Genomic DNA, 13,357 nt, shown 5'->3' on the forward strand with positions numbered 1-13,357 from the left:
ATAATTTAATAGTGTTTCTTAGTGGTGTTTGCCAAGGATAGAACTAACTTACATGAATGTAGCTACAGGTTTGTGCACAACACTGAGTTTAAAAGTATTTTTATTCTTTCTGGTTTCATGTTGGCTACACAGTTTCAATTTTACTGCAATTCTAGTTTTCTCTCGTTTTCCATGTTAAACTGGAAAATGTATTGAAAGGTATTTCAGTTTTAAATTTAGATAAAGAGATAACATTTCACTATAGCATGAATTACATCAGACATTTGATATTTCAGATTCTTTTTGGATATTGACTTTCAACCGACTGCTCCCAATGTTGGTTTGGCTTCAGGTACATGGAAGAGAAATTTCTAGCAATGACCATCTTCTTCAGGTCTGTGAGTTTTCCCACTAATTTTAATGAATTTGGATGGTTTTGCCCGAGCTGAGAGAAATGTTCATTTTTTTTCACCCTCACGTGTAAAGAGGTTTTCAGGCCTGTGGCTTTGTAGACAGGCAGTTAAATCTGGCAGGAGATTGTAGGAGGAGGCTCTTTTTGTGATTCCGAGCAAAAGAAAATCAAGCTGAGACAGGTGAAGTGAGCCTCCCAGACCTCCAGAAGGAGGCTCCCCTGTTCTCTCTGCAGGGGGACAATGGCTATGTTGCCGTCCTTTTAAGTTCCTCTCGTTTTCCTGCTTCAGTGGTCATGATGGGAGTTTTTGAAGCATCAAGAGCCTTTTGAATGCCTCTGTTTTCTGTCTTAATTCTGATGGAACACCCACCTTGCGGTCTGGCGGCAGGATGTGGGGAGAATAGAGATGAAGCCCACTGATGCAGAGCATAGTTTACATACAGGTGTCGTCACTGTCACAGAGGAGAGGTGGGGAGCACTGCAAGGGTGTGTGCGAGAGAGGAATGTGACCCCGTCTGCTGGGCTGGGGACGCCTCCGGGGAGGCACGTTTAGATGGACACTTGAAGGGTGGTCAGGAACTGTCCAGCTCAGGAGGCACTTCCATTAACAGCACTCTCATGGAAGGTATCCTGGATGCTTGGAGCACGGGGTCGAGACCTTGGCCTCAGGGACTGATCCCTGAGTCAGATTCTCTCCTTGAATAACTAGCTCTGCTTCTGCGGATAAGACCCTGGGTTTCTCTGTTGCTCGCCAGTCCTTTTGTAAAATTAGTTTTAAAACATTCTTGTGGCATTCAACTGTTCTCATACTATTATGGCCATTCCATGTGAGTCTTGAATGAAATAATGCCGGCAATCTGCCTTCACGCAGTGCCCAGCACACGGCAGCAAGCGGTGGCCAGTACCGCCAGAGCCGTCGCAGGCCACAGAGCGCTTTCATGGGCATCGCCTCTCCGATGGCCCGTCCTCCCGACAGTGCTCCGTCCTCCGGTGCAGTAGCTCTGTGAGCGGCACCGGGCTTCTGTTTGGAGAAAGGAAGTAAATGTGGTGGGCCCCTGTTTAGCTCTTTTAGGGGCCAGGAGTATTCCAGAGAGAGAAAGAGGGTGCAGCTGGGTCTTGGGGGCCTGAAGAATGTTCAGGACCCCTTCGATCTAGACTGGGAGTCATCAGCACCCCACGCTAGTGGTGTCCCCAGGAGGGAAGCACACATTTGAAGGACCAGGTCACGTGAACGGTTTTGACAACTTGACATTCATGGTTTAAGTGCCCCTCAGGAATCATGTTCTCAAACTGTTCGATAGATTGTTTGCTCAGCCGTCTTGCGTTAAGTGTTACTCTAAATAATCGCAGCAGGAGCACAGGAACGTCATCCCCACACCTTTATTCTGTGAAGTAGCTTCTCATCGTTGTCCACTTATCCCTTTACAGCCGCGAGCCTTTGACCGAGTCACTTAGCATCTTGTAACAATTCTTAAAAGATTTTCTAAGGAAACCCAATGTAAGACGGTGTGGACTCTTGTACTGACTGTAAAATAAAGGATGTCACTGTTACAGGAGGGGAGCAGCCTTGTCTCCCCCAGTTGCTAGTGGAAGTGGGGTTCTTGGGGTCCTGCAGGAACAAGCATTTCCAGAGGCCCAGGATGAGATGTGGTAAAAAGCTTTGTTTCTGTGGAGTTACATCCCTGAGTTTCCAAAGTCCATCTCCCTAGTCCCACCGTAGATGTGTAGCTGGGGCTTCAGCAAAGCTAAAGTCAGAGCCAGTGTCCAGAGTGTCCCTTCCATGTTCGTACAGTCCAGTACAGTGTCAGGCTACCTCTAGTCCCTCAGTCCATTGTGTGTGGGGTCCCCAGGGCCACATGGCTCTGAAGGAAACACAGGCAGAGGCAAGGAAGCCAAGTGCAAGCTAAGAGCACGAGAGAGGAACCTCTTTGTTTAGAGAATTATGTATTCCCAAATTTTGGCACCCTTGCCTTGGCCTCACCTATTCTGGCCAATCCATGGCTCCCAGGTGTGACTGATAGGCAAGTACCTTCCCTATATCACCCAATTTTACTGAGCATGTGTTTGTCTTCCCTTTGTTGGACCGAATCCCCCAGTGATTTTCAGGGAATGGGCTGGTGTCCCCTGGGGAGGGCAAAGTGCAGCTTCCTGGTGCAGCTCCCGGATGACATGTCTATAATGTCTGGCCTCCCTTGCTCTTTTCCTATTATTAATAACTATCTCATTGTAATAGCATCAGTTTCTGTTACAAAGAACATCATTTGCACTGCTCACATTTACCCTCCTTATCCCTAGTGTGTGGCTCAGCCAGGGCAGGGGTGTTGGCATTTGCTGTCAAGGTTCTACAACACTTAACACAGGTGGGTTACCTTACAGTTCGCAAAGGTATTTTACCCATTTTATCAGAGTTCATTCTCACAGCAGCTTTTCTGAGACCCAGAGTTGTTAAACAACTTGTCCAAGTTCAGATAGCTCGTTCAGGACTTGAACCCAGATGTCTGGTCCAAGTAAAGTGCTCTTACCAGTAAACGTTGATTTTTGCTTTGTTTTCCAAGCTCGCATGTGAAGACAAGGGCACGCATTACAGAGCTATAGGACAATCTTAAGAGGACGGGATTCGTGGGTCCTTCGCCAGTGTGTCGCTGAGGACCCCACGCAGTGCAGACTCAGTTCCAAGGAAGTAGTAGGACTTCAAAGGTCAGGCGAGGGGACGTCTCTGCTGAGCAGGAGGGACACGGTGCAGCAGCCAGGCTGGGACCAGCCGGCCTGCTGGCTCACGGGCAGAGCTGCTGGGAGCACAGTTGGACACAGCCACTCTCACAGCTGCACCAGAGACTCCCCAGAGGCCACAAGACAAATGTCCTCCAAGGCCTTTGGGGATTTCTTACCCTGCTTGAAAAAGACAACCTTCTTCCATCAGCATTTATCCCCCCATACCCTCTTCTATGTCCCCTCACCCCTTTTCCCTCTGGTAATTAATATACAGATTATGTATTATAGAATTGTACACCTGAAACCTATACAATTTTATTAACCAATGTCACCTCAATAAATTCAGTAAAAAAGAATGAAAAACAAAAGAAAAGAAAAAGACATCCTTCCACAGCGTCCCGATCAAGACAGCCACTGACAAGTTGCTAATGATTCCCTAGGGCTCCTCACTTCAGGCACTTTAAAGAGTGTCTTATTTGAACTTGAATTAGGGCATTTAAAAAAAGAAAATCCAGCTTGCTTTACACCATCATCCATTGGGATTAAGGTTAAAAAACAAACAAACAAACGAAAAACTACAGCCATTATCTGCTTGTGGCTTTGCTGAATCAATGCATTTAACTTACTATAAACCCATCTGTCATAGTTCTTTTTCGTAAAAAGATGGCGCAGGCATTTTTGAGCCTTGGGTTTTGAAGAACACACAGAGGCTCGCTCACGCTGATAATTCGAGCTGGTATCGGGCGGTGCACATGGGCATTGGTGGGCTTTCCATGTCTGACGTGCGGGAGGCTGATTCTGGTTAAAGTAGAATAAAGAAAAGAGCTAGTTAGGAAGGGATTAGTGACATTTGGAAATCACAGAAATGGCTTGTTTTTCTCTGAATATTGCTCTCAGTTGTACCTTTCCTTCAATGCTTGCGACATCTTTTGTTCAAAGTGCACGTAGATCCAATAATCGTGCATTTTCAGTGGCAACCATGACGGGCCGCGTGCTTAGGCATCAGCAGGCGAAGCTGCCTACTCTAGTTCCTGAAACTGAAGACTCTGTTGATTCTAAAATGTACCATTTTATGTTAATGAAACACTAAGAAAGAAAGAATGCTCGCCATGGCTCACATCAACCTCTTGTGGCTCTGACATGTGTCTTGTCTTTTCTGATGATACTGATGGTTTATCCTGACTTTATTTTATTCCTTGGCACTTGTACCAGTAACAAAAATAACAGCTGCATCTGCATCTTTGTTGTAGCTTTACCTAAAGAACTTGTTTGTTGCATTGCAAGAAGACAGGGAGTTTCTTTTTTTTTCATCCTCACCCGAGGACATTTTTCCATTTTTTGTACAGATAGAGTGGGAGGGAGAGAGAGAGAGGGAAACATCGATGTGAAAGGGACACATCGAGTGGCTGCCACCCACACGACCAGCCAGGGCCGGGGACAAACTGCAACTGAGGTACATGCCCTTAGCGGGAACCGAACCCGGGTCTCTCCAGACCGCAGGCCGACGCTCTAACCACTGAGCCAAACCGGCCAGGGCGAAGACAGGGAGTTGCAATCATCACTTTGTCATTAAGTATTTCCTTCACTAGTAAGTGTTTCCCTCACCAATAATGTCGATTTTTCATGCCATGTCTCATTTTGATCAAATGACTGCTGACACTGAGCAATAGTATAGTCTTTCTGCAGACTGACAAGTTATGCTACCACGGCTATTGCCGTAGATTATAAGACACATTCCAAATTTGGAAAAGTTAAAATGTAGAAAAAAAGAGTGTGATTGAGTATTGATGAACTTTGATGAGCCTTAATAGTCCATCAGCCTAAACAGCCACAACATGAGCAAACCTTCTGTCTAAGGGAATTTCAGGTCCCATGACGAGAGTTGGAGCAGTAAGGTAGTGTCCCCTCAGCTGAACAAAATTGGAGGATTTTTCATGATGCTAGTTCCCTGGCCTCCCTTTCCTTAGGCCGTGTGCTTTAGAAACCAGCAATTATAAATTCTTTCTCTCTCTCTTTGAAATGTAAATCTTCTACCACTGAGACATGTCTTCTCCAGGACCATTTGGTTGGAATGTAATCATTGAAAGAATAACACCCCAATCTCCCAGTCTCTGTGGGAGGTGGGAGTCTGACTCCTGTGAGTGCCAATTAGTAAACACAGATGGTAATCACACCGACCTACCGTCCTGGCCAAAATCTTTCAGTACTTTCCCACTATTTAACCCAGTTCTTAAAACCTCCCACCTTTTCTTTTCGGTGGAGTCAAGTTCCTAATCTCTTCCCCCTCGCAATTGCCTTCCACAAAGTCTTCCTTGCCTGCTTAGGTGGTCAGTGCAGTTTTTCCTTCACCCTAATCACTTGGCTCTAAAGGAGTGGTCAGCATGGAAATGTCCTTTCTGCATACTTAGCACCTCCGGCTTGGAATTGGGCCTTTCCTTTGCCAGCGCACATGCCTTGGTCTCCCAAATAGCTGATACGTTATACGTTTTTTTTGCGAGTCAGATCCCAACAATATATTTCCCCCTGTAGTCTCTCCCTATTGTAAATGCTGAGTGTAAGTGTGTTGAGAATTCTGTTTCATGCTTAGAGCTGTTCATTGTTATTGTTTTGAACCATTGGAATTTAGAGACGAGAGGAAATTCTTTCTAAGTCAAATATTTAATTTTTCAGGCTACTCTTCTGTGGCCCACAGAGACTGATGCTTTTCTCAGGATCACACAGCTAGTTAACGGCTGACACAAAGCAGGCCGGTGCTGTTTTCACTAGACAAATGGCACCCAACCCAGAGCTGTGCATTAGACACTTGGGAGCTTGAAACAAGCCGATGCCCTTGGACAAGTCAGGCTCAGTAGACTCAGCATCGCTGGTTGTGGGCTAGGCATCTGTGTTTGTGAAACGCTCACTGGGTTTCACCTGGCCAGTGTGGCTCAGTGGACTGAGCATCACCCCATGGACTGAGAGGTCCCAGTTCTATTCCTGATCAGGGCCTATGTCTGGGTTACCGGCTCAATCCGCAGTGGGGGGCGTGCAGGAGGCAGCTGATCGATGTTTCTCTCTCACATCCATGTTTCTATCTCTCTCTCCCTAAAAAATTCAATAAAAACATTTAAAAAGAAACTCACTAGGTTTTTTTTCTAAGCTCATCTAAATGGCAGCCAGGTCCGAGAACCACCAGAGCAACCATCTCCCTCCATGTAATAGGCTAACATCCAGCCAGGAGTGAGTCGCTAGTCTACACCCTGCACAGGGAAGCAGAAGGCGAACTGCTCGCTAGTGCTGCGCACTCACCAGTCCTCTGGAAGCATGCGGCACTTCCTAGCTATGTCTTCCTGTGCTTTCTTGCCCTGGAAGTAACACTACATGTGGTATGGCTGCTTGACTGGTTATGGGAGCTCACAGAACCTGGGAAGGTGGCTTTGTACCAAAGCAACTAGCAGTTGATGGGTCTTTGAAGCTGCCCTGTTTGCGGATTGGACTGCTGGGCACAGGGACGAAGAGTCGTCATGAACGTCGACCAGCCTGCTGACTCACAGAGCGATAGGTGGTAGGATATTTTCAGGGAGTAAGCTATACTTCATGAGGGTAGCTCCTAGGAAGACGGGAATTTGTATAAATGCAAATATTATTTTTATTAAGCAAATAAATGAGCCCAACAGTGAGCATTGCAATGAGAAAGAGAGCCTGGTCCCTCTGCCCTAGAGAACAACGTCTTTGTAAGGACGTTGAACAAAGCCTTTTACAACTATCATGACATGCGTTAACTGCAAGGTTTTGGGTAAGAACCAAACTTTGAAGTAGGTGTTTTTTTTTAATCCATTAGACATAAATTAAGCCTAAGCAGGAGATTGAAGTGTCTCCTCCCTCTCCCTCCCACACGTGTGCGGGCCTGACCTCGATGAGCTGATGCTTGCACGTTTGAATGGGCACAGCTCCCGCAGCAGAAGCAACGCTCCTGCGATGAGTCGGGGAAAGAATTAGAAACTGCATATTAAAAATTTTTCCCTTTTATGAGCAACTTAAGTTGGCAGGAAAAACACAATTAAGTAATTTCAAAGGTGTAATTTTATGGAGATTTAAACACGACATCTCTAAACACTGTTTAAAAAAAGAAATTTGTAAAGAAGGTTTCCTATTATTTATAGTTCTAATCTTTGTGAGACAGCGAGGAAGAAAATTGCCAAGAATGTGATTTTTACAAAGTCTAGTTTGAAAATCCCCAGCCTAAAATGTTGAAACAGAAAAAGGTGAGAGGGACTAGAGATTTCAGATGTGGAAAGAGCCGAGATGTCACCTTGGCCTCACTCTTGAGATCATTAACTCGGGGAGTCCTGCCGCCTCTGTCCCTCAGCCTCTGATGGGAAAATGTCTCACCTGCAAATTAGAGAGACTTTGCCACAGATATTGCAGAAGAGCAGGGAATTACCAGATGTCTTTAACCCTTCCACTTTCAACTCTGCCTTTGTAACCTTCCAATGCAAGGTTTCATTTCATGGTCACCTCTGACAGCATCAAAAATCAGCTTCAATTACTAAGAGTAGTGGGAACCCCTAGCTTTTGAGAGTCAGCTCCCTTGCACTGCTTAGCTTGTTGCAGAATTCTTTAGTACATCAGTAAAGATCTAACTCTCCATCTTTTCCCTGAAGTTGCCTCACTTCACAAGTCTGCATTCAGTGGCATTGGGCTGGAGCTTGAAATGGACCACAGTGAGAATGTTTTTATCACAGAAATCTGCAGTCTTTGGAGAGCAGGTTGCTAAGTCTTTGCCAGCCCACCACTGTCTGGAGCTGAGTAGCATGAGTCTGCTTCCTCATCTCTACAACCGCCTTTTGAGGTTTCTGTTCCTGTCCCTCAGAAATCCAGGCCATGCGCCGTAGAAAGGCCCCTGGTAGGATCTCTTGCTGGGTCTAATTTTGAGCAAAGAGTATGTGTGCTTGTTGGTATGTATGTCCTCCTCTGATATATTTATTGCTTATCATTTTAAGCTGTTTAAGGAATGAAAGAAAATGATGCCCCCAAATGCTCAGCATAGGTCCTCGCACATTGTAAGACCTTAGGTGCTAGTGGCTATTACTCTTTAGTTAGGGTTTACTATAATAATAGCTACTAGTTCCCAAGGTCTCATGATATGTGAGGCACTACCAGGGTCACCAGGCTGCAACTTAAACTGGCTGACTCTTCTGGCCTAGAAAGGTAAGAAAAAGTGTACCCTAAAATAGCTTTTACTTTTTTCCAAAATGTTTCATCTAAACTAAAGTGTATACAGTTATGATTACACACTAGGACAGAGTGTAGATTTATTTCCAACTCCAAACTGAATACACTTTTTAATGACACTTGGCTGTGTGTTAGAATGGGGATCCAAAGGCGTTCTTCCTTTTCTCTTGCAGAGAAAGCTCTAATGTATTTGCAAATGCCTGCTATTGACAGCTCCAGTGTGTGTGGTGTGTGTTGGAGGTTGGTGGAGACATTGAGCAAAAATGAGGAAGAATGTATGGACACAGAGGACAGTGTGGTGATTGTGGGCAGGAGTGGGTAGGTGGAGGTAGAAGAGGGAAGAAGGGGGATAAATGGTGATTGGAAAAACTAAAATAAAGGAAAATATAACCCTGGCTAATTTTCTCAGTGGTTAGAACATCAGCCTGCAGACCAAAGGGTTGCAGGTTCTATTCTGGTCAAGGACATGTACCTCCACTGCAGTTCGGTCCCCGAGATTGTGTGTCTGTCTCTCTCTCCCTTTGTCTCCCCCTCCCTCCATAGCTCCCACCCTATCTGAAGATAAATGGAAAAATATCCTCGGGTGAGGATTAAAACAAACAAAAATACATATATATTTAAGATAAAAGGAAAATGCCTGCTATAACAATCTCCCTTATAAGATCATACTCTCCGTTCTGAGGGAGACTGAGGCATGCATGGGAATGTCCTCCACTCTCCTCTGGTCTGTCTGGTCTCTCAGAGCTTATGGCCCTCTTGGCTTCTGTCCATGATTACTTACTTTCCTCTTCTAAAGTCCTGTAACTCATGGCTCTCTCAACCCCAAGAGAGGAACCTGGCTATGGTCAGTGACGTGCTGCGGAGGCCGCAGGGCTCCCTTCTCCCGGCGAACGCCCTGCCCAGTCCTCGCCCTGTGAGGTGGGCATGGCTGCATTTGCTGGGACTGCACCCCCTGACCAGGCTGTGCGATGGCGCACAGGAGACCGTAAGAAAGGAAGATTGTCCTCAGTGGACATGTCCCTAACAAGTGAACCCTCAAAGGGGCTGGGCTTTTCCTGAAGTCCAACATTTGAAGCATGAGATGGATTTTATGGGAGGGAGATTGTCTGTTGCTGGCTTTGAAGAGGAGAAGCCAGCTGGAAGGACCGGAGAGCAGGCTGTGCGCAACCTCCAGCCAAGAGCCAGCCAGGAGAGAGGACGGCAGGTGCGCCTCGGGAAAGGTATTCTTCCACCAGCCAGTGGGCTTGGAAGTGGGCTGTTCCTCAGTCTCCAAAAGAGAACGCAACCGGCCTCATGTCTTCAGTGCAACACCCTGAGTGAAGACCCGGCTTAGAACACACTGCTGGCTTACAGAACTGTATGACGATAAATGGCTGTGGTTTTAAGCTGCTGAGTTGTGGTAATTGGCTCAACAGTAGGAAAATACTATAACATTGGTCATGTGACCTTATACTGTTGTCTTCAGTGGAAACTGAATGGGGTCACCATGTTGCCAGGTTCTCCCGTCAGCCAGGGGTGCTTTCTTCTGAATTGTCTCTACTACGCCAGTGTCCCCTCTTGAAACAGGTAGTAGAAGGACTGTGCTTCGTCTGGACTGTGTGCTGTGATCTCTCGCGCACAGGCGGAGCACATGCAGAAATGATTCAAGGGGTGTTCTGAAATGCAATAATGAACTAAGAAAGACAGCATTCTGAGGAGGCACGCACGAGTTGCCTCACCGTGAAGTACGAATCTTTCTGAAACGGGCAGGGTAGAAACAGTTGCATGAGAAATCCTTTAGCCCAGTGTGAGAACCACCTCTCTGCAGGCCGGTCTGAACTCCTGGAGGGTGAGACACCGCGGTCTGTTCACCTCTGAGCTCACGTGCAGTGCTCAGTGTGTCACAGGTGCTCATCAAACATCCTCTACATTTGCCGAAACAGAAGGATTGGCCAATGAGGATTTACAGCTTGCTGATATAAATGAAGTGTTCCTCCAATGTTGAAAAGCAACAAAGAACTATCTGTTCAGAAAGTTGTGAAGGGCTGAGGGATGAACCAGAGAGTAAATGCTTTTTCAGAACCAGAAAGCAATTTTTATGAAGCAGAGGTGTTGGTAAGCTCTTTCTGGGTGGGAGATGAAGAATTGAACAAAAATAAAAACGGGACACCTTAGACTTGGCCAAAGAACAAACGAGACAGAAGGTGCTAACCCAGAGCCCCACTCAAAGTGCACTTTCTCCAGGTGGGGTGGGGCATCTCTGCCTTGGAGAGACGAGGTTATGCACACAGCTAGAGCCAGGGGGATGTGTCCACAGTAAAATAGTGAAGCTGATATGAAGAGAAGAAAATCCACTCACAGCTGAAAGATAAATGGAACAAAGGAATAGAAGCTGCAGTATGGCAGGCACAGGTTTCCCCGCGGGACCCCACTAGTCCTCCTGATGTGGTAAGTGTTTCTCAGCACAGTCCGGGGCCAGTCAAGGAAGCCAGCGATTGGGGAGTAACCCAAACCAAAATCGATGTCGTTTGCAGTGTACATACTACACACATATGTGTCATATCAGTGATAGTTGCACCATTCTTTAGCGGGGGGAACTGAGGCTCAGAAGGGACGCGACCTGCCCAAAGGTGACGGGAGAACTGACAGGGAGGAAGGAGCGTGACGTCCATGTCTGTGCTCTTTCCAAACATCCCGCAGAGAAGAGACCAATATTTGAAATTAATACCTCCATTCCTCAGATTTGCCGTGAGAATCAGCTGAAAGAGTTATGTTCTTGGGACAGTCATTTATTTTTTTCTGAAAAAGAATAAAAACCACCCAATAATCCATTTGACTCTGACGGTCTTTGACGGCCTGACTGTAACAATTTACTGAGTACCTGAAATGGATAACATGTCAGGACTGAGACATTACAGGAAATACAGAAAAGCCAAGACTGTTCATTTATTTAACAGACGTTTATTAGAAAGCTTCTTTGTACCAGGCAGATACTAGGGAATACTGCACTAGATGGTAGGACATTCTCCTCCATTCACAAACTATGCAAAGGTTTGTATTGAAATTTGGCTCCTGAATTCCCACCTTCTCTGATGTCATCAGTGATGTTTATAAACAAATCAGAAGATGCTATTTTACAAATTTACTTTCAAGAGCAGTTTCTTACTTGATGTAAACATGTCACCTTTAATTTGAAAGGAAGAATTTTGTTTGTGTTTTATAGCTGGTAGGTAATATACTACTGACCACTACTCTTCATTACAGAAAAGATCAGCCTATATAGGCTGTTTGGTTTTTATTTCATATTTTTGAAAATGAAAAATGTATAATTCATCTTTGAGGGCTACCATTAGAAAAATAAACTTTGCCAGATAATTAACCGTGAATACCTGTGTGGTACAAACAGTTACGATTACTCACTATCTCATTACAAAGTATCACATTGTTTCTATGTTTGAGATACAATCTGCAGATCCATTTCCTGAAACAGAGGTGAAGTGAAACACAGTCCAGTGTGCAAAAGTCACCCAATGAATGAGGATGCCACTCACCGACACCTCTCCCCTGGTGGAACTTCAGGGGAGTCACATGTAGTTCTTCTAATATAAAGATAAGAAGTCATAAATACAAGTTCTAATGTTTTCTGTTCTTACCTTGATGTGTCTGTTTCACTTTCTACCCCATGTTCTGCCTGCCATTGACCTCCCTCCTCCCAGCTGTCTGCAGCTCATTTTGGAGAGCACTATTTAAACATGCTGATGGCAGAAAAATTTAGTGACATGTGTGTCTAAGAAAGAAATTAAATATTACCCATCATGCACCACTTCAACACTAGCGTATCTGATGTAATTGAAAATTTTATATTTGTGGTGAATAGTTGGTTAGTACATCTCCTTAATTTTTAAAAATTTCAATACTATTTTGTTAATAACTGAAATATTTTCATTTATTTTTTTATCCTCAGCCAAGGATATTTTTTTTTCATTTTTTGTTCAGATTAATTTGGAGGGAGAGAAAGGAAGAAAGAGAGAGAGAAACATAGACTTGAAAGGGACACATCGAGTGCTTGCCACCCGCACAACCCAACCAGGGCGGGGGACAAACTACAACCGAAGTACGTGCCCTTAGTGGGAACCGAACCCGGGACTCTCTGGACCGCAGGTCGATGCTCCAACCGCTGAACCAAAGTGGCCAGGGCTGAAATATTTTTATTTCTATTGGTTTCTTGTTAATATAGAGAGAAGCTATTTCAATATTTTATATTTATATTTTATTAAATTTACATTTTATCTAGCATCTTACTAAATTCTCTTATACATCTAGTATTTTTATTTTTATTTTTTTACTGGACTTTGTGAGTTTTCCTGGTATACAGTAACATCAGCAAAAGAATTTTAAAAAATATTTAAACCAACTGACTTATTTTCTAGTCATACAACATTTTCTTGAACCTACAAGGTAAAATTGAATGAAATAATGTATCTCACAAATATAGTACAATTATATTATTAACCAGTTTATCATCACCCATTGAATTGAGCCCTATGTAGTGCTTAGGTGCATGGCTTACCAGTGGTCCAGCTATTTTCCCCCCAGTTTTACTGACAAATAATTTACAGACATCACCATGTAAGTTTCAGGTATACAGAATGATGGTGTGATATACATGTATTGTGAAATGATTACAACAATAGGTTCAGTTAACATCCGTCATCTCATAGAAATCCAATAAGAAGAAAAGAAAGAGAAAAAGGGAAAAATATCCTTGTGATGATTTTCCTATATATCATACAGCAGTGTTAACCATAGTCATCCTGTAATACCTTATATCTCTAGTAGTTCTTTATCTTATCATTGGAAGATTGTCCTTTCAGACCAACTTCCTCCAATTACTGCTCTCTCCACTGCGCTTTTGGTAGCCTTGAGTCTAATTAATTTTTTTTTTTTAGTTTTTAAAATTTTGTTTTATTTTTTTAGATTCCATATGTAAGTGAGATCATACAGTATTTGTCTTTCTTTATATGATTTATTTCGCTTAGCACAACACCTTCAAGGCCCATT

Source organism: Molossus molossus, unplaced genomic scaffold (assembly GCF_014108415.1).
Source record: "Molossus molossus isolate mMolMol1 unplaced genomic scaffold, mMolMol1.p scaffold_m16_p_14, whole genome shotgun sequence".
Taxonomy (NCBI): domain Eukaryota; kingdom Metazoa; phylum Chordata; class Mammalia; order Chiroptera; family Molossidae; genus Molossus; species Molossus molossus.